Here is a 22,631-nt window from a genome sequence, read left to right as displayed (position 1 = left end):
GTACCCTCTCAGAGTACCCCCTCTGTATGCTTGCAGAGACCCCTACAGTAGGGAAACATGCAAAACAGTGTCCAAACCTTTGTATTTTAGCTTTATTTATGTCTTACACAGCATCCCAACTCTTTAGCTAACTTAATAACTTTAGCTAAAGGGAATAGTTAGTCTAATTCATTAATACAGCATTACTGGATCACCTCTGTTTGAAGTGATATAATATGATATATAACTGTCACTGTGTTTAACTGCCATAATAATTCTTAGGGTACTGAGTGCATGCTTAATTAGATTTTTTTTTAACATACTACTCCATTGCTATGTTTGACAGGCTGAAGTTGTCAGGTCACCTCCTAAATCGACCATCTGTTACAGGTGTTTTGTGCCAGAAATGGAGTGTCCACTGAAGACTGAAGATACTGAATCTCTACGCCTTGCCATTGATCCCTCTTGTGCCTTCATCTAGACAAGACACATTAACTTAACCACTCTCACATGCTCTGTACCTACATCACCTTCACTGACAGTCGTAGCTGAGGGTGAAATTATAAGAATGTGTTATTTTGCAAAGTGCTCTCTAGGGTTCCTAAATAAAATATGGCATTGAGGTCATTTCTTTTGAATTAATCCCTTCTTCTGAAATATAAGAACCTCTCCTGGTTTTAATGGCACTTTGGATTTCCTTACTTTCTGTTCCACTCCCAACCCTAAATAGATGCTGACAAGCTGACACAGTAACATGGAAGAGGGAAAGAAGTTGGAAAGGACTACTACAAATAAAGCTAATGCCTAACAATGAAAAATGTAAAATAAGAACAATAATAATAATAAAGATAAAAAATGAAGTAACAAGTTTTTAGTTTATTCCAAATGATCATCCAGATGTCTGTGACAAACACCATAATGGAAGGCCTTTGTCATCACATGCTTAAACTCCTCATATGCTGAACAGGCAGTCAGACATGCTGTAACTGTGGGGTAGAAAACTGCATGAACACCATACGGCAGGGGTCTTAGGCTGTGTCCCAATTCAGGGTCTGCACGCTTGAAGTACGTGCCCTACCCGTACTACGTACAGTGCGTACTATAAGTACGAGAAGTGCGGAAGTGAGAGGCTTGTGAAATGGGATGGTCTAGCCTTCGTCGTGCTGTTCAGGTTGCCTAGCAACCATGATACTAACCGCTGGAAACGTTACATACACCTTTGTTTGACAGAAATGAAGGAGAAAAAATGTTTTGTTGGTCATTCATTTTTGTCATGACATCACTTTGATTAGTTGAGTATCTGAGGCTGAGACCACAGGACTGTAAAACATGATTGTTGGGCTTCATTTCTGTACTAAACAGTCATTTTAATATTAGTTAGTAAATAACAATTAGCTAATGTTGGTCATGAGACTAAGATCATCTCACTGTGGTAATGTAAATAAAATATGGACAATATTATAGTATTGTCAGATTATGATATATATATATAGATATATATATATATATATATATATATATATATATATATATATATATATTACAGCAGTGAGCGTGAACTCTGGGTCAAAGATTCAAGTTGCAGTTATTCATATTTCCTATCACCTTAAATCTTCACTCAAAAGTGTATATACAGATGTATTATACATAAGAGACAAGTATTGTTCGTTTAATATGTTGGCATTATTACATTTAGCTCAATGCTTACATACATGTGTAAAAAGCAAATGTACGAGCTGTGAAAACTGTTTCTGATAAAATGAAGAGTAGACTGATATATGAAATATTCCTTTATTGGGTGAGAAAATCAGACCATGTCATAACTGCTTTAAGTCATACAGAATAGATATCAGAGCCTTAAACAGGCTGGCTTCTGCTAAATGGGTCAAACTGGGCAGAAAGTATACAAACACATAACATCCTTATAAAGTATGATGTAACACTATAGATCAACTTACCTCAGAATATATAAAGCATATAAACAATTACAGCAATATGATGTAACAAACACAGCAGTGCTACTAATCCAAAATACTCAAAGCTTCATAGAACTGAAACAAACATTTATTTTTAGGTCCATTCTGCTTCTGATACATACTTTAGGTTTCTGGACATTAAACTTGTTGCTGCCTTTCATAGTGTGTAACTTGAAGGCCCTGAGTACTTTCTCCCACACTGAAAACACTGGAATGATAAAATGATTTAAACATTACCTAATAAGACTGATTCAGGACAGACAACAGTCCTAGCAGTCCTTCACAAACAGGGAACAGTCTGTCTATTCTCTCCATCTGTCAGCTGCTGCTGGCTCTTCCTCCTCCTCTTCCTCACACACTGCTGAGTTTGTCCTGGTGGATCATCAGGGGTGCAAAGCCTCACAGATGATGTGCAGCAGTGGGTCCCTCAGTCTGTCCTCACTCTGGACACTTGCAGTTGTCACACATGGAAATCAAATGTGTGATAAGCTGCAGGATTCAAACACAAGAGTTTGCTTGCACTGACTCAGCTTTCACTGAAACATGAATGGTAACCAACCAACTCAGAGGCTGCCAGAGTGGTTTTGATGCCCCAAATCATCATTGTCTCTTCATTAACAGAAATAAGAATAGCTCATACTTTTATTCAACAATCAGAGAGAAAGAAAAAGAGAGAGAGTGCAGACAGACAGGTGACAGTCTCAGGTGTATACACTGCTACAAAACAGCACAAGAGAAGGAGGATTTTGTGTTTGTGTTATTACGAAACAAGAAGAGTTCCCAGTTGGTACAGTGGACACTTGTGTGACTCCTCTGATTAAAGCATCTTTCTTTCAGCTTAACGAGTGAACCATCAGCTCGTTCAAACACACGTTAAAGTCCGTTTGGCTCGACACCACCGAACAGAGGCAGCAATATAATATAGCTAACATTAACAGTGCAGTGAATCCTGCTTGTGCTGTGATATTCAGGACTGCAAACCGAGCAGCATCACTGACTTTCAGCTTGTTGTGTTTGTGGATATATGACTGACTTTAATTATCCATGAAATCACATTCTCTGTAAGATTAAGGTCAACTATATATATATTTTGAAGTAGAGGCTTTAAAACCAAGTTAACGCTGAAAATACAAACGTCACTAATGTCACACAACTTTGCCGACATGTGGCCAACAGTAATGTTTTAATGTTCTTCATTATTAAACATTCACACATAAATAAGTGACATCATATTCAGTACTTACTTTTGACAGTTCACTCTTCGGCCGCTCCCTTCTGCCGTATTTTGCTGCAAAATTATCCACACCCACCGCCGCGCTATGAATTGTGGGATATATGGGACCACGAAGCGTGCACCGGACCACGCTTGATATTTGGGGAAATCGACGGCGCATTTGGAGTACACTTCGAATTGGGACAGCCGTCGTCGCGTGGCGGTGATCTAATTGGATTGGATTGGATTCATGTTACTGCAGCTCATGAGTGAATGAACATGGTGCAATAAAAGAATTTTTAGAAGTACATGTTTCCAAATACATACATATACTTAAATTTACTTGAGTGGGGTTAGGGGTTGCCACCTCAGCATGCAGTCAAGTTCTATACTCTTGCTAATGACCTACTAATTGTGTGTTGCACCAGGGACACATGGAAAAGTTGCATGACACCGGCCCTTGAGGACTAGATTTTGAGACCCCTGTCATACGGAATATAACAGGTGTGGTTGAACTGCATGAAGACTCTGAAGTTTCTCTTCTCTTCTGGCAGGACAGAAATGCGGCCTTGTCCTGTGAGCCACCGTAAGAATGTACTTAGAGTAGAACTGGACTGTCTCAGGCTCTTCACATTTTCAAAGACAAAGCAGTCATTTAGATAAAATATTAGATATTGTTTATCTGTAAATGCACAAAGAGAATTTAGAAATGTAATTATTGTCAAGAGTGAACAAGCACTGATAGTGGTATATATATATATATATATATATATATATATATATATATATATATATATATATATATATATATATATATATATATATATATACAGTGGGGCAAAAAAGTATTTAGTCAGCCACCGATTGTGCAAGTTCCCCCACTTAAAATGATGACAGAGGTCAGTAATTTGCACCAGAGGTACACTTCAACTGTGAGAGACAGAATGTGAAAAAAAAATCCATGAATTCACATGGTAGGATTTGTAAAGAATTTATTCGTAAATTAGGGTGGAAAATAAGTATTTGGTCACCTCAAACAAGGAAAATCTCTGGCTCTCACAGACCTGTAACGTCTTCTGTAAGAAGCTTTTCTGTCCCCCACTCGTTACCTGTATGAATGGCACCTGTTTGAACTCATCATCTGTATAAAAGACACCTGTCCACAGCCGCAAACAGTCAGACTCCAAACTCCGCCATGGCCAAGACCAAAGAGCTTTCGAAGGACACCAGGAAAAGTATTGTAGACCTGCACCAGACTGGGAAGAGTGAATCTACAATAGGCAAGCAGCTTGGTGTGAAAAAATCAACTGTGGGAGCAATCATCAGAAAATGGAAGACATACAAGACCACTGATAATCTCCCTCGATCTGGGGCTCCACGCAAGATCTCATCCCGTGGGGTCAAAATGATCATGAGAACGGTGAGCAAAGATCCCAGAACCACACGGGGGTGACCTGGTGAATGACCTGCAGAGAGCTGGGACCAAAGTAACAAAGGTCACCATCAGTAACACACTACAACGGCAGGGAATCAAATCCCGCAGTGCCAGACGTGTTCCGCTGCTGAAGCCAGTGCATGTCCAGGCCCGTCTGAAGTTTGCCAGAGAGCACATGGATGATACAGCAGAGGATTGGGAGAATGTCATGTGGTCAGATGAAACCAAAGTAGAACTTTTTGGTATAAACTCAACTCGTCGTGTTTGGAGGAAGAAGAATACTGAGTTGCATCCCAAGAACACCATACCTACTGTGAAGCATGGGGGTGGAAACATCATGCTATGGGGCTGTTTTTCTGCCAAGGGGACAGGACGACTGATCCGTGTTAAGGACAGAATGAATGGGGCCATGTATCGTGAGATTTTGAGCCAAAAACTCCTTCCATCAGTGAGAACTTTGAAGATGAAACGAGGCTGGGTCTTCCAACATGACAATGATCCAAAACACACCGCCCGGGCAACAAAGGAGTGGCTCCTTAAGAAGCATTTGAAAGTCCTGGAGTGGCCTAGCCAGTCTCCAGACCTCAACCCCATAGAAAATCTGTGGCGGGAGTTGAAAGTCCGTGTTGCTCGGCGACAGCCCTGAAACATCACTGCTCTCGAGAAGATCTGCATGGAGGAATGGGCCAAAATACCAGCTACTTTGTGTGCAAACCTGGTAAAGACCTATAGTAAACGTTTGACCTCTGTTATTGCCAACAAAGGTTATGTTACAAAGTATTGAGTTGTATTTTTGTTATTGACCAAATACTTATTTTCCACCCTGATTTACGAATAAATTCTTTACAAATCCTACCATGTGGATTCATGGATTTTTTTTTTCACATTCTGTCTCTCACAGTTGAAGTGTACCTCTGGTGCAAATTACTGACCTCTGTCATCATTTTAGGTGGGGGAACTTGCACAATCGGTGGCTGACTAAATACTTTTTTGCCCCACTGTGTGTATATATATATATATATATATATATATATATATATATATATATATATATATATATATATATATATATATATATATACAGTAATAAAAAACAATGACTTTGTCATTTTCTTCACTATCTATAATGTCATTTTTGCAGTGTAGAATCTAATGGTGGTGGTGCATGTATGCGCTCAGGTCAGCTGTCTGCGGCCCGGGACAGTGTAACACCGTCACAGTACATATAAGTTAGAAAACAAATGTTGTGCAAATAAAGCTTTATTGCATGCAACTGATTTTTTATTTGTTTCAGTACACACTTTATAAAATATGAAGAAAAGATTTAGTTACGATTTGGATTCCTACATTGCACCCATGCAAATCTTTTATTTACCAGCCTTCTTTATTTGCAGCTGCACAGGCCAGATCAACAAGGCACCCACCTATCATTGCTAAATAGCATCCATAGGAAAGAGATGTGTGTCTCACAAGAAGACCTTGTCTTATTGTTGAACCATGTGCAGTGATAAATCGAACTGTCAGCTACACTGCCTTGACAGAAAGTATGATTTATTACTTTATTACAGCCTGCCAAAAGTTACTGACATAACACTGTTTTGACACATTAAACTGAATAATACGTAGAAATGTTGAGGTATCAAATGTAACAACACACTGTTCCATTGCCTTAACGTCAGCTTCACTCAATATTTAAAGAACACAGTAAGAATTTGTTGGATTTAGGTAAGATGGATGGTGTCAAGCACAGATAAGAACGGACTAATGTGATCACATTGAGTTTAAATAACAGTGTACCTTCTTAACTACCTTGTGATTACCGGGAGCGGGTCGTTGCTTAAAATGAGTGATTGGGAGGAGTAGGGATGTGATAAAATTGCTGTTGGTGCTGCTAGCTGTCAATGTGTCACCAGCAATTTGACTGTGCGTGACAACCATTCATATCTCTGGTAATTGATTATGGCACTGTAGCTTGAAAAATATCTAAAAATGTCTCCTTTTGTGGTTGGTGGCTGTTTAGATATTTCCAACCGGATGCACATTTGAGAACGTGTGATGCTGACATAGAGTCTGAATACCAGGCTGACACAGAGCTCATTTTTGTTTTTTTGTTTATTTTTTTATTCTTCCTTTAATATAATTGTCATCTGCTTTTAGGATCTGTATTTTTATCTGTACCATGAATCTAGCAGCACACTGGCTTTATACAGTTATCTTTTCTGTGACATGATTATGATAAAAAATGATGACTAAAAAGAAGTACTTATTGGTTGCTTTGTATTTGGTAGTGATTAATTTATGTCTCGTTGTATCGATGTTGATCCCTTTTTCCATTCATTTTGAAAACCCAAAATAAAAACAAAACAAAGAAAACTGTACACACTGAAGCAACTCTTTTTGCTTCTGTTTTTAAACCTGTTCTTCTGGGGCCTGTTCTTCGTACCGCGCTAAGTGAGTTAGCTGGATGAGATTGTTGACGATTTGGCGTGATCCTGGATCGTTCGGTTCCCCGAAGCCCATCCGGGACTTGCTGTCATAGCAACAGAGCCGTAAGCGTAAACCTGCTGGGGAGCAGGTTTACTTTATGTAAACAGGATTAGATCGCGGCCACGCAGGTATGTCCGCGTCATTCATACGAAAGCAACAGCGATATTCCACCACTGTTTCACCATAAATAAATAACATCAATGTAACTAAAGATAATGCAGCACTTGATCCTTTTATTGATTTCACACAGATACATACAGGTCATTTCCTAAAAAAGGGAAATGTACTATTAACATTCTATTACATGTATGTGATTATTACAGATGTAATTCATATTTCAGAGTAGTAATTGTAAATTACTTCGTGTAATCAAGATGAGAGACCACGGCTATAAAAGCGAAGGTGGATTTGGGAAGTCTGTCGCAGTCATATCCTGTCCGTTTACGCGAGCAACCCATTGCGGAAGGTGCAAGATTGATAAGGAGAGTCCTCAGAATTCAGCGTATATTGCGGGACAGACAGGATCCTTTAGCTCAGCGCGACAGTGTGCTCATAGAGAGATATCGATTTTCCCGTGAGGGTATTATTCACTTAACCAACTTGTTGACGAGGGGGTGCAGGACCACCACCTGTCTTTTTTTTTGCTCTGCCCTTTTCTTGGTTGCTGTTATGAACAAACAAACAGAGTATTCCAGGGTCTCTTTCCAAGAGACGACAAGCAATATAAGTGATAAATATTACCATTCTGTAGAATATTCTTATATTTCACTTTTACTTGTTCCCATGTTCTAGTGGGTCCTGTTGTGGCTCTAATGTGAAAGGGGATATAATATAACATATTATAATATAATATAATGTAATATAATATTGGATAATATGGTGTGATATGATAAATCTACCCTACCGCCTACTGGTGTTGGCCAGAGGGGCCGATGGCGCAATATGGCAGCCTGGCTTCTGTCAGTCTGCCCCAGGACAGCTGTGGCTACAACCGTAGCTGCCTCCACCAGTGTGTGAATGTGAGAGTGACTGAATAGTGGCATTGTAAAGCGCTTTGGGTGCCTTGAAAAGCGCTATATAAATCCACTCCATTATTATTGTTATTATTGAATTACTTACGAGTTTGATTTGTCAGCAACTTTCTGCCAGCCCTCTCTCCTTGCTTTTGCAGCCTTTGCAGTGTTCCCTTGCGTTTTAATTAAACTCTGAAACTCCTGAAATCCCTCACTCAAGAGTTCTTGCTCTGCTGCCGAAAAATACCGAGCGCGCTCCTTCGACATTTTCGCCGACCAATCAAAGGGTTGCCGATCAATGTTTCTACTATCGATGCGTAGCCCCTGTTGGGCCACCCAGTGATCTCACATTACTTCATCCAGCTATACTAATCGTCAACAACAGGTGTGTTCGGGGAACCGGAATAGCGAGCTCAGAGTTAGCGCGATGATTTGGTCTTGGATGTTTCATTTGATCTTGGATGTAGTAAGCGACATACGAAGCACAGGGCCCTGGTCTCTAAATTTTTCTGTAGTTTTTTTGTATCTAAAAGAAGTATTGTTTTCTTTGTTATCTTGAAATTATTGTTGTCTTTGCTGTCATTTTGTTGTTGTTTTGTTCGTTTGTTTGTTTATTGCATAATGCTTTTAAGCTAAGTCAAGGCCACTATATTACCAAAAACATGTTAAATAAATCACATTATAGAGGAGGCATCAGTGATAACAGATATGACACTGATTAAGCCAGAAAGGTAGACCTGTGATGGAGGCGGGTTGTAAAACAGCTTGCAACAAGTGTAAGCAGGCTAAAACAGCTGAAATCATCTTGCTGCTATATCATATAGCATATATTGTGACAGTAGGTAACAGCGTCAACAAATATAGGATTCCAGCTCACAGTGTAAGAGGACACATCTCGTAGGACATCCACAAGGGTGTTAAGTCTTGGTGTTAATGCTTGATTTAAGCTTGATTTATACTTGCGCGAAATTTATGTCTTAACTTACGTAGTAACTGGAAACTCGTACACCATTTAAGTCATTGTTGTATGTGTTGACCTGACACGTAGATGCACATCAGGTTACGTAGAAGGTTGCGGCGTGGTGCTAAAATGGTTTGGTGTAAGTTACGACGCAGATCTAATGCAGGCAGTGTTGGGGAGTAACGGAATACATGTACCGCCGTTACGTATTTAAAATACAAAATATGAGTAACTGTATTCCGTTACAGTTACGTGTAAAAAGGTGGTATTTAGAATACAGTTACTTTGTTGAAATAAAGGGATTACACGGCGGTACTTTCCTGTTTCATATTGTCGCGGGTCAGGACTGTTTGGGTTTTGTTTGACAGCTACGTTCTGTTGTTCCAGGCGGCAGCGTTACGGTTACCATGGTTACAGGGTGACGCTCTCTCTCTCTCTGCGTGTTTCCTGGGTGAGAGAGGCCTTTTTGTTGTTGTTGTTGTGCTAAGCTAATAGGCAGAATGCTACAGGGGTTTTGTATCACTAATTGCCCAGTACGATTACAGCGTACAATATTATTGTCACTGCTACATTTCTGTGATGCTACCAAAAATTATTTCCACTACTAATTAATTACCATTGAGCTCAAAGGTCCTATCAATAAACGGTTAACGAATGTGTATTTATGAAGACGATTTGTGAGACTGGTAAACTTATGATACGTACGATGGTCTTTACTTTCTACACGGACCATTTCAAGGTCCTGTACCCATCCGTCGGTAAACTGTACCTGGGCTTGTTGCAGTGACCTGAAGTTACTAAACTTCACGAGTGTATGCACTCACTCCAAGAACCGTATGATTATAAATATGAGGGTGGTGAAAGTTGGGCAGCACGCTAACGTATTTTGTCCCTCTCTGTGCTCGTAAGGATCTAACACTTTCACTGGTTTGATTTTTTTCCTCGTATCTTTTCTTTGACTTTTCATTAAGTCTGTCTTTGTACGGACCGACATTGTTCTCCTTCGTTTTGTACATACCTTTTTGGGGGGCAAAGAAAAAGCGAGAATTTATTGGAACCGAAGAATGAACGTTTTGCGGTGCTGCAAATGCTTGCATTTGATGCAGGTACTTGGATTGTTTTGCCACGAGTTACCGGCATGCAATGCGCGAAAGTCACGTGGTCTGTCAATCTCTATAGCTCTAAAGAATGTAGCATCATGGGCAGTGTAGTCCGTGTTGCAGGGAGAATGGACTGCTTATGTTGCGTGTCTGTGAGCGCGAGGAGGGAGAAAAAGGAAAAGTACGAGTTATCATCGAGCAGAAACGGGAGCTGGAAGCATGTAAATATAATAATAACCACTGCAGCCAAGAAGAGTGCCTGACGAGCCCAGCTGTAAGTAAGCTGTTAAGACTCGACTGTACACTGTGTTCCTGTTTTCCTCTGAAACAATAAGTTACGTTGGAGCAGCCCTTCAACGCCTCTCTCTGTCTCTCGCAAGAAAAGTTGACCCACACAACAAAGTAAAGCTAATTTTCAGCTACGAGCCGACACGGAACCAACGTATTAGCCAGAGCTTTACTACAGTTCGGAGTCGCGGACCTTCAGTAACAGTAATAAATCACACAGCAATAGTACATTCACGTAGTTGTAAAAAGCACGATAATATATTAAGTAATCCAAAGTATTCAGAATACGTTACTGTCATTGAGTAACGTAACGGAATATGTTACAGAATACATTTTGGGGCATGTATTCTGTATTCTGTAATGGAATACATTTTAAAAGTAACCTTCCCAACACTGAACACAGGAGTATAATTCATGTGTTAGCCCAACGATACTGTGTGCTCCATTCTTTCTAATGACCAGCAGAGGGCACAACTATGACCATGAGCTCTGGGTAGTGACATAAAGAATGACACTGCAGAAACCAGCAGGAATTAGCTTCCCTCAAAGGCTGGCTGGTCTCTCCCTGGTCTCATAGGCTGGTCATTTGGAATGGAGTGCTGAAAGATGTTTTTTACAGACACTGCTGTTGAGGAATAAATCAACAGGAATCCCCTATCTTAATGGTGCACTCCACCCAATCAAAGGTAGATTAAGGTCCAGTCGAAAAGCCATCATCACCTACTCGTCCCTACAGCTGTAGGGAAAGGTGACTTTTTGCTCAGTGACTTTTGCATGAGTCATGAATAGAAGTAAGAGGGAAATATGAATGAGTGAATAGCCTAAAAGCAGTGACTAAAATAGCAAAAAGCTTCAAGTAAGTCCAGCCTGTGATGCATTGCTCTCAAAGTGGTACTAATACGTAAATGTACCTAAATGTAGGAAATGGAACTATGTGGAACTATGGAAATGAATAATTCATTCAACAACAAAAAACAAGTACTGTGTTCCCCTTTAAGCAATAAAAACAACCTTTTCTGATCCTCATACATCAATAAATCATGTTATTACACTCCTTTTTGTGACGTGGCTTATATTGCTAGACAGTTTACACCCTACATGCATTAATTACGGACAAATTGTGGATGGACCTTTCAAAAAACAAGCAAAATAACATTGAATTTAAAGAATACATAAACTTGGACACTTGAGTTTGGTTGCTTTTGGTAACCCTTTTTTTTAATAGTTCATTCATTCATTCTCTTCCGCTTATCCTTATCAGGGGGATGGAGCCTATCCTAGCTACAATAGGGTGAGAGCCAGGGTACAAAACCACTAGGTGATGTCACTGTGGCATCCATCTTTTACATGCGGTCTATGGTTGCTAGTCATAATAAAAAGTTTTGCTGCTCACTTTGAGTTATTTCAACCATCCTAACAAATTTAAAATTTTCTCAGAATTCATTTTAAAGCTTTTAATATGAAATAGGCCACAGGAAATGCAACCTTACGGGGTGGCTGTAGCTCAGGTGGCAGAGCAGGTCATCCACTAATCAGAAGGGCGGTGGTTCGATCCCAGGCTGCCTCCTGGCTGCATACCAAATATCCTTGGGCAAGATACTAACCCCATGTTTGCCTACTGGTGGTGGTCAGAGGGCCCGGTGGCGCCAGTGTCTGGCAGTGCGCCCCAGGGCAGCTGTGACTACAATGTAGCTTGCCATCGCCAGTGTGTGAATGGGTGAATGACTGAATGTAGTGTGAAGCGCTTTGGGGTCCTTAGGGACTAGAAAATACAGGCCATTTATTTCGATGATCATCAAACATCAGTAAAATATGAGGCAAAGAAGAACTAACTGGGATGAGACTATAAACATGTTAAAGCAAAAATTAGGAACAAACAATAAGAGAATATGACCCTGAAATGACACTGGACATGCCTACAGGTATACTGACCTGCCTGTCAAGTGTTTTGCGGCCAGCCATAGCCTTCACTTGTGTAATGATGGTCTTGGCCACTGTTTTAGATAAGAATTTATTACAATGCATTGCTTAATCCTTAATTACACTGTTTAAACACAAATAAATGTCTTTTAATAGGCGCACTTAAGGGTTATGTCACATATTATTTTTAACGTCAAGCTGCTCTGTTATATCTTAATTGCCCCTTGGGGATAAATAAAGTCTCTCTGATTCTGATTCTGATTTTAAGTGTCACAACATAATTTTCCTTTCCAGTGCATAAATCTGGCTCCAGTTTTTAAAACCCTTCTCCAACAAGGTTTCAAAAACATGCTGCTTCATGTTTCCTACCATCCTTAGAGGCACTGTGTGTGTGTGTGTTTGTGTGTGTGTGTGTGTTTGTGTGCTTTAGTGTGTATCTGTCTGTGATTATATTCTCCAAATATAAGACATGGCAAAACCATCCCATCTATAAATTAAAACAATGCATAGCACAATTTTTTTTTCAAGGCTGTATGAATATGATGCATTAAGTTTAAAAAGTCAGATATGGCAAAATATGGTAACGGATGGCTGTTTGAGTGCTCTACACTGTGACATACTAACTATGTAATGTCTAACGGTGTGTTCACACCGAACGCGATGGACGCGAATAGAGCGTCAGGTTTACATGTAAAGTCAATGGAAAGGCGCGATGACGCGCGATTGCGGGTCCCGCGAAAATTCGGAAGCAGATTTGCGTCGCGAAAACGCCAAAACGCGTGAAACGCGCGTCAGTGTAGCGCGTCTGGCGCGTTTGACTCGCGAATAAAACCACGCGCGTGAGTTTTTGTGTTGCATTTTGTGCATACGCGCGTTTCGCGTCTACCGCTCGAGTTGGAAAAATCTGAACTCCAGCGTCAAATCGCGCCGCGACAACCAATCAGGAACCTGGTGACGTGGCTGTTACCTAGGTCAAAGGGGCAGATCCAGTCAAAGCCTTTCATACTTCAATGGAGGGGAAGGCTAATCAATGCGGTAGCAAACAACTCGGAGCTGTACAACACCAGCTGCTTTCAGTACCGAGACAGGAATAAAAAGGACCGAGCTTGGAGGAAGATATGTGAAGAGATCGGGCAACCTGGTAAGTTCATTCATTTCTCTTTTGAAAGTTTTCACTGACCCGGGGAAGCCGCACAAAAGCTAGCAAGCCACCGCTATTTTCCCACTGACGTACAAATACCGTTCTGCTTTTATGCATGTTATCATTTAGGAATATATTTTATTGTTTATTAATAAACAGCACACAGTGGTCCCGCTGTTCATCCGTCACTGCTTTGCTTTTTCGCTGATTTTTTATTGCACAGTACAGCATTGCATTCTGCAGCCTGATTGACAAATCTCCTGCGCTTGCCAAATTTATCACATTTGGTTTTGATAACCTTCGCGTCCAATAGAAAAAACAGCACAAAAACACCCATAACTATGAGCCTCATTCGGAAATAGACACCTGCACCGTGAGGGAAAAAGGCGCACGAAAGTGGCGGGCAGATGAAGACAAACCGCGGCATAATAATACTTTTACGTTTTGCAATCTACAAAGGTTTGCACTTTGAGAATCAATTGTGAGAACTGTGACCAGGGGCTAGTTATTCTGAGAACCCCTGCAATAAATGAGGGACCACTGTCTACTCTATGATTATTATATTCAACCTGTTAACATTTAATACTGTATTGATAGAACCAACTGATTCTGCAGCAGAGCATCCCCAGTCCCTGAGCTCCTGCTGCTGCACCCACAGATATGTACAGCAAGCACTGATACCTTTTTAGTCGGTGGGATTCCCTTGTGATCACCTTTACTAAATATCTGCAACCAATCTGATTATATCCTGTTATTGTTTTTTTTTTTTCTTCAATGTTGAAATTAAAATCTAGTAGCAGTCTTCTCATTTCTTTGTGTTTTGTGCTGTTTTACAGGCCCACAGAGGAGGACGGCTCCGAGGCAGATGAGGGACGGGTCCCAGGACGGTCCATCGGCGGTGGAGCTGGCCATCCTGGAGTCCCTGAAGAGGCCACACCAGTCTCCAATGGAGCATTTCCTCCTCAGCCTTGTTCCTGCTCTGGAGAGCAGCTGGTCCTTTTTATTCCTGTCTCTCTGTAAATTCTTATATTTTATATATTTATGTTTAATGTTTTTCTGTTTGAGACTTTTAATATTATTTCAAATAAATGTTTATAATGACTAATGTCTCAGTTCTACTACACAGCAAATGTTGGCACACAACTTGACACATGTAGAATTTATTTCATATTATACTAATGACAAAATATACTGATACAGTGGGATGCAGAAGTTTGGGCAACCTTGTTAATAGACATTATTTTCCTGTATAAATCGTTGGTTGTTACAATAAAAAATGTCAGTTAAATATCATACAGGAGACACACACAGTGATATTTGAGAAGTGAAAAGAAGTTTACTGGATTTACAGAAAGTGTGCAATAATTGTTTAAACAAAATCAAGCAGGTGCATCAATTTGGGCACCACAAAAAAGAAATGAAATGAATATTTAGTGTATATCAATGTGTGTGTCTCCTATATGATATATGGGGTGCCTTTGTCTGGATGTGCTTCCCATCCAGAGCTGCACAGCACAGAGGAAAGTTCCAGCGCTCCTGGAATCCCTCTGTGATGGACCGCCAGTCTCCAGGTGAAGGCACAGCCATGAAGTCGTCCACTAGACAGTCCCAGATGGACGTCGCTGCCTGGGGGGTGATCTGGCTCACCATGGACACACCGACTCTGAAACTGAACGCGATGGTCCTGAAGGAGTCCCCGGTGACAAGGAACCTGGACAAAATTGTTCAAAATCAGTATTATGTGTACTGCAGTTACAAAATACATTATTCAAATTCCAAAATACTTTTGTGATGTCAGATTTAAATCACAAAACTTAAATCTTACATAAAACATTTTGTAATTATAAGGATAATTACAAAATGTATATTAGATAATATCTAAAACAGTTGTGTTTTGTTTTAACTTTAACATATCATAATTTGATTGGTAGCAACTTTCACAACGACAGTGAGCCAATCACTCATAATTCCTAAACATGTCAATCAGGTAGGAATGAAGTAAGACATTAATAGAAATAAAGAGTTGTATGTTGACATGTAGCCCTTTCCTTGCTTAAATCATTAATATTTTTGAAAAATTAATCTGTGATAAGACAGCTTATCAAGATAGAACCATGTAACTAGAGATGAACCAAACTGTTCACAGTTTTATCTAACTCTGTTTTAATAAAGGCTGTGACCCCTGCTATAGAGTCTGACAGCTGCAGGGATTATATACAAATATTCAACTATCCCAGAATCAAACCAGGTCTAAATAAAAAGGAGTGAGTATCACTACAAAGGTTAACTCAGTGGTCCTAATGCTACAGTTTGATATCAGCAAACACCGAGCGCATACATTGATGTGACACCACAGCCATGCTATCATGCAAACACTGATAACAGCATAAATCGAATTAAATCGGGACTTGATGAGAGCTTCTGAGTATCACTAGAAATATTATAAAGAGTCGTCTCTGTACCACAGTTTGCTTTCAGTAAACACCGACAGCATTCACTGTTAGCATAGCACATCCATGTTAGCAGTGTATAACTGGATGGATTAGCATATTAGCACAGATATCAATAAAGGACTACCGTATTAAATAGTTTTACTAACCTCAGGCAGACGGACAGGCGCTCTGCAGGTGGGATTGAGCGTCTGTAGTTGGTGTCTAGGCGGGCGATGCTGGGACCGACGAGGGAAAGCAGGTCCTCAAACTGGCCGACGGTGATAGCGCTGGAATCGGCCGTCATCCAGGCGCAGCTCCTGGAGCAAGTGGTGAAACTCACCAAACTGCTCATGCCTCTGGAGGACCTGATGGACCCAGGTACGGCGAGGACGTCTTTTACGCTGCTGCTCTGCTCTCCACAGTACATAGAGAAGGGAGACTCTCTCTTCAAGCGCTAGCTCGATAGCTGCCATCTTGCAAAGATACCGGTCTGGCACAACTCCCTCCCACATTCCTCCCACATTTCCGGTTTTCTTGGACACGCGTTGAGACGCGAATGTACACGCGTCAAATTAGGGGCGTTTGGGGCGTTTTATTCGCGTCCATCGCGTTCGGTGTGAACACACCGTAAGTCATTATAGAGCGACCTGATTGCCAAAACTTGGGAAAACAGTTGATGCTATGTGAAGGTGTTGTCAACTCAGTAAGTCAACCCAGTGTTTTCCCAATTTAGAAGCATGTTTAGAATAGAATAGCCTTTATTGTCATTGTACAGAGTACAACGAAATTGGAGTGCCACTCCCTTGGTGCAAGTTTCAATAATAAATATAAATGTAAAATATAAAAGTACAAAAAAAAACCCAATCGTAAGTACTCAAACAATAGTATGTACAATATATACAGGATAGCAGCATAATATAATGACAGTGACGGTATGGAATAGGTTCAATTGTTTTTGTGCTTATTTACTACGGTGATAGCTCTGGGAAAGAACCTATCCCTGAATCTGTTTGTCCTGGTTTTATGTGACCTGTACCGTCGGCCTGACGGTAATAGTTCAAACAGTTGGTTGCTGGGGTGAGAGTGTCCTTGATGATATTGCCAGCTCTGCTGAGGTACCGAGAGTTTGCAGTGACCTCCAGGCTGGGCAGAGAGCAGCCAGTGATCTTCTGGGCTGTGTTGATGATCCTCTGCAGTACTTTCCTGTCCGCAGCTGAGCACCCTGCATACCATGTTGTTATGCCGTACGTTAGGATGCTCTCTATGGTGGCTCTGTAAAATGTCACCAGCAGCCTCTCCTCCAGGTTGTTCCTCCTGAGCACTCTCAGAAAGTGGAGACGCTGCTGGGCCTTTTTAACCACCGCCGTGGTATTTGCAGTCCAGGGGAGGTCATCAGAGATCTGCATGACCAGAAACCTCATGGAGCATACCCTCTCCACACAGTTCCCGTGAATGTAAAGTGGGGCCGGGTCTGCTCTGCCCTTCCTGAAGTCCAAGATAAGTTCTTTCGTTTTCGTGGTGTTCAGTTGGAGGTTGTTAACTGAACACCACTCAGTCAGTCTATTGACCTCATCTCTGTAGTCCGACTCATCCCCCCTTGAGATGAGTCCAACCACTGTGGTGTCATCCGCGAACTTTATTGTTACAGCCAAGTCAGTAGCATGTTTGTGAGAGTAAAAGCACTGTATAGTATATACAGTAATAAAAAACAATGACTTGTCATTTTAGGCAGCACGGTGGCACGGTGGTTAGCACTGTTGCCGCACAGCAAGAAGATCCTGAGTTCAATTCCACCATCAGGCCGGGGTCTTTCTGTGTGGAGTTTGCATGTTCTCCCCGTGTTTGCGTGGGTTCCCTCCGGGTACTCCGGCTTCCTCCCACCGTCCAAAAACATGCAGTTAGTGGGGATAGGTTAATTGGAAAATCCAAATTGCCATTAGGTGTGAATGTGCGAGGGAATGTGAGTGCGAATGGTTGTCTGTCCCAGTGTGTTGGCCCTGCGACAGACTGGCGACCTGTCCAGGGTGTACCCCTCCTCTCGCCCTATGACAGCTGGGATAGGCTCCAGCGCCCCCCGCGACCCCTGAAAAGGATAAGCGGAAGCGAATGGATGGATGGACTTGTCATTTTCTTCACTATCTATAATGTCATTTTTGCATGTTTTCCAAGAACTTCACATGGTGCCCGAGCATTCAAAAATAATTATCTTTAATTAAATGAGTTTATTTTCACTCTTCATATTGAAGGAATGTTTATAGGCAATGTACCAGTCACCATACTGAAAGTCCAGACTGTCAATGAAGAAGTGGTGGAGTCCAAATAACAAATAGTCTGTAGATGGAGATGATGATGTAAGCAAATCTATTCTCCCCAAATTTGCAAGTATATTTAACTCACAACCCTTAGTTAAATAAGGGGTTCAGATAATGGATGGACAGACAAACCTTACTGGTTTCAGGTTTGGTACACATCTGCAAGTCCTATAGAAATTTCACTTTCAACTCATCTGAAATGCTCTGTATTCATAATTTCATTTAACAGTTATGGGCAATACAAGAAAATACAAAATTTTATTAGTCGTCTAGAGCATACAATTATTTCAAAGGAAACACAAATTTCCACGTGGCTGACAACATTCTCTCTATCAGGTCCAGCTTTGTGATGTCTATGTTCACATACAGTATTAGCACTCAATACTATTTCTTCTTTTCCCTTTTTTATTGCATTGTTACATCAAACAGAATAATTCCCCCCAAATATGGCGAGCGATTTTTACCTAGCTTTAAAATGTTGTTGGCCCATTTAAAATTAGTTGGAATGCTGCTTGGCAACATTGTACCAGTGATTGTTGATACAACTCGACTTCCAAATTTTGATCAGGGTTTTGGAATAGTCTTATTATGCGTTAAACATAAGCATAGTACCCTTTAACAGTGCATATGTGCTTACTCACTCATCGTGATGCCCAAGGACCCAATAATAGTAGTGCATTAAGTGTATGCATCAGCACAATGCAGCCAGTACATTGCCAACAACCTTGACACCACCAGAAGCTTTCTGTAAATGCCTTCATCAGCACAAATGCACAGGTTACTCTGAAGCACGGATATTCATGAGGCATGAGTCAACACTGAAGTTGGAGCCCTGACATCATCATTTATGCAACATGGATAAAGTTTTAGTAATGTGGAATGTAGAAATTCAGGTTTGTGATTATTTATTCTTTTTCTTTTTCAATAACCTTAACTTTAAACTTGGTTTCTAATGTTTTAAATTATGATTTTAAAATGAAAATGTGATATGAAAATTAGGCTAAAAGTTAAATAATATAATATTGTTTAATACAATTTGAAAAGGTGTGGATATTTTCTGAATTGTGACAGGACCATATCACTATCACCCCTTAGACACAAAGATATTATTTGGTAGTATTACATATTTATTATCATTGATATTTATTTATTTTTTATTAATGAAAGCCTCTCATTTAACAGAAAATGACATTGATTGTCATAAAGTGAAAAATCTGAACCAATATTAACCAAATTTTCTAGAAAAATTTACTTCCACTTTTCTTTAGCTCTGCTATTCACAACAATGTTTATGGCAAAGGGCAATGAAAATGAGTAAGTATTAACTATTTACTGCTCCATTTGCACACAACTCAGTCTCACACACTCTGTACCAGCTGTAGTATCTGTCAAAACAGGGATGCAACAAGACCATATTGCACCATTACAATGAAGTGTTCTATTTACTGTAAGTCATTTAAATAACAAAACAACTGTGAAACCAGTGGAAAAAATAATTAAATCAAATGCCCAAAAGTACAACGATCACCTGGGTACATAGGTGGTTCTGTATAGATTCTTTACAATAAACATAAAACCAAAGAACCAACCAGTCCCCAATGCAGTCATGACGTTTAATCTACTGTTTCCTGTTGCTGGAGACTTATCTTATTCATTTATTTTTTTCAATGCCTCGACATGAATTTCACCTTGTTATTTTGTGTCCTTGAACACAACTTCTATCACTTCTATGGAGGTTTCATGGGAGTGCAGGAGAAAGTCATTTTGGTTTCTGGAATGAAAACGTCATATTTCTCAGTCATTTGTAAGATGTTTTTAGTTTCAGACATGTCACTTGTTTAGGTTTAAGGTATTAAAAACTATTAAAATATTTTAACCCCAAAGTAATTTGGGTTAAAATGCAATTTGTTTATTCAGATTGCCATGGTGACAGTCCCTGCTTTATCTACCAAAAAAAAGGCGCCTGCAACAAAATATATTTCTACTGAAATGCATCACAAATTTGTGTTCAATGACCCACAACAACATAAAAATTAATGTACATGAACATGAAAAACAAAACAACAATTTAATGAAGTGCCGTGAGACTGGGCAATTTTACATTTTACCACTGAAAGTCTAGAACCAGAATTGTATTCCAAATGTAAATGATCAATCAAACAAGCAAGCAAGCAATCAATCAAGCAGTTGTAATCAATTACATGTGTGGTCTAATGTTTCAAATCACAAAAATATTAGTGGTGAGCAAATATAATATTCTACAACTCTGTTGACATGCTCTGATAACATCATCAGGGGAACAAAAACCAAAACATCACCATACTTTAATATCTTGTATCAAGATATTAAAGTACATGGGTTTGTTTTACTAATAAAACACTTCCTCTGAAAAAATGAGTTTACCTTTATAATGACAACTTAATCAACTTATTAATCACAGTCTTTTGTTAAGAGTTCTTAGGAATACTGTTTAACTTAACATGAAATAATAAAACAACCACCATTAATGTACTGTGGCTCTTACAGAAAAATAGGACATAATCATATTTGAAATGTAGCTTTATTTCACTACATAATATTTCATCTCTCTGTTACATCTTGTTACTGAACTGTATTATAAAGTGCTACCTGATTTTGTTAGAAACCGCATTAAGATCGATGAGTTAAATCAAGAAGAATCGCGAGCTAGTTGTGATTTAATAATAATAATAATGGATACTTTATTGATCCCCATGGGGAAATTACTTGTTTTTCTCTGCATTTGACCCATTCACTCAGTGAAGCAGTGGGCAGCCCACTAAGCAGGCGCCCGGGGAGCAGTGTGTAGGGACGGTACCTTGCTCAGGGGTACCTCAGGGTAGCCGTTAAGTGGATTCGAACCGCCGACCTTCCGATCATGGGGCGACCACTTTACCTACTGAGCTATCCCTGCCCGAAAAGGAATGCTGTCAGAAGTGGGATTCGAACCCACGCCTCCAGGGGAGACTGCGACCTGAACGCAGCGCCTTAGACCGCTCGGCCATCCTGACAACTACATTTAGCTTTCAAAGTCAGCTTGGATTGTAAACTCATAAACTAACAGATTTATTAAATATAGCTACGTTACCAGATCACCCCAGGAGTTTGAGTTTATTAGCCAAACAGATTCACTCAAGACGGTACTTTGCTATATGAAAGAGCTTGTAATTCATCAGTGTAAGCAAGCACACTACCATAAGCTTAACTTGGATAGAAGAAAGACAGTTCATGTATCTATGTGCTGAGAATTGTTTATTGACATTATTGATTAGTGCAGAGGTTCCCAGGGGGGGGGGGGGGTGCAAAGCCATTGCAGGGGGGACGCTGTATGAAAAAAAAAGAAAAAGAATGCTAGGATACTGCTAGCATAATGGACAGGTTTTTGACAGGGCTCCGACACAAATGCAAAGCAAGAGATGAAGCATTGCCAAATATGTTTCCAAACCAACTTCCTTCCAAGCCAAAGACTAGAAAATATGGTGAAGCATATCTTCCCTTTGGCTTCACCTGCACAAGTGCCAAGGTAGAATTGGTTTTCCCTGCGTCAGGAGGACGCGCTGAGCTCTCCAGATCACGGAAAAACAGGATCCCACATTCTTGAATTTTAGTTCAATTCAATTCAATTCAATTTTATTTATATAGCGCCAAATCACAACATAAGTCGCCTCAAGGCGCTTCATAGATACAGAGAAAAAAAAACCAACAATCATATGACCCCCTATGAGCAAGCACTTTGGCAACAGTGGGAAGGAAAAACTCCCTTTTAACAGGAAGAAACCTCCGGCAGAACCAGGCTCAGGGAGATGCGGCCATCTGCTGCGACCAGTTGGGGTGAGAGAAGGAAGACAGGATAAAAGACATGCTGTGGAAGAGAGACAGAGGTTAATAACAGATATGATTCAATGCAGAGAGGTCTGTTAATACATAGTGAGTGAGAAAGGTGACTGGAAAGGAAAAACTCAGTGCATCATGGGAATCCCCCGGCAGCCTATGTCTATTGCAGCATAACTAAGGGAGGATTCAGGGTCACCTGGTCCAGCCCTAACTATATGCTTTAGCAAAAAGGAAAGTTTTAAGCCTAATCTTAAAAGTAGAGATAGTGTCTGTCTCCCGAATCCAAACTGGAAGCTGGTTCCACAGAAGAGGGGCCTGAAAACTGAAGACTCTCCCTCCCATTCTACTTTTAAATACTCTAGGAACAACAAGTAGGCCTGCAGAGCAAGAGCGAAGTGCTCAATAGGGTGAGATGGTACTACAAGGTCATTGAGATAAGATGGGGCCTGATTATTTAAGACCTTGTATGTGAGGAGCAGGATTTTGAATTCAATTCTGGATTTAACAGGAAGCCAATGAAGG

At 40.3% G+C, this 22,631-nt stretch overlaps 1 non-coding gene across 1 annotated transcript; it reads right to left on the bottom strand.

Moving 5' to 3' along the window:
* Nucleotides 1–21,203: 21,203 nt before the first annotated feature.
* Nucleotides 21,204–21,286, bottom strand: trnal-cag (transfer RNA leucine (anticodon CAG)). The gene has a single exon. It is a non-coding gene; the product is annotated as a tRNA-Leu (tRNA).
* Nucleotides 21,287–22,631: the final 1,345 nt, after the last annotated feature.

The sequence above is a fragment of the Astatotilapia calliptera genome, chromosome 15 (assembly GCF_900246225.1).
Source record: "Astatotilapia calliptera chromosome 15, fAstCal1.2, whole genome shotgun sequence".
NCBI classification, from domain to species: Eukaryota; Metazoa; Chordata; class Actinopteri; order Cichliformes; family Cichlidae; genus Astatotilapia; species Astatotilapia calliptera.
Note: the sequence above shows the minus strand (reverse complement) of the source record. Positions and strands in the feature narration are given on the sequence as shown.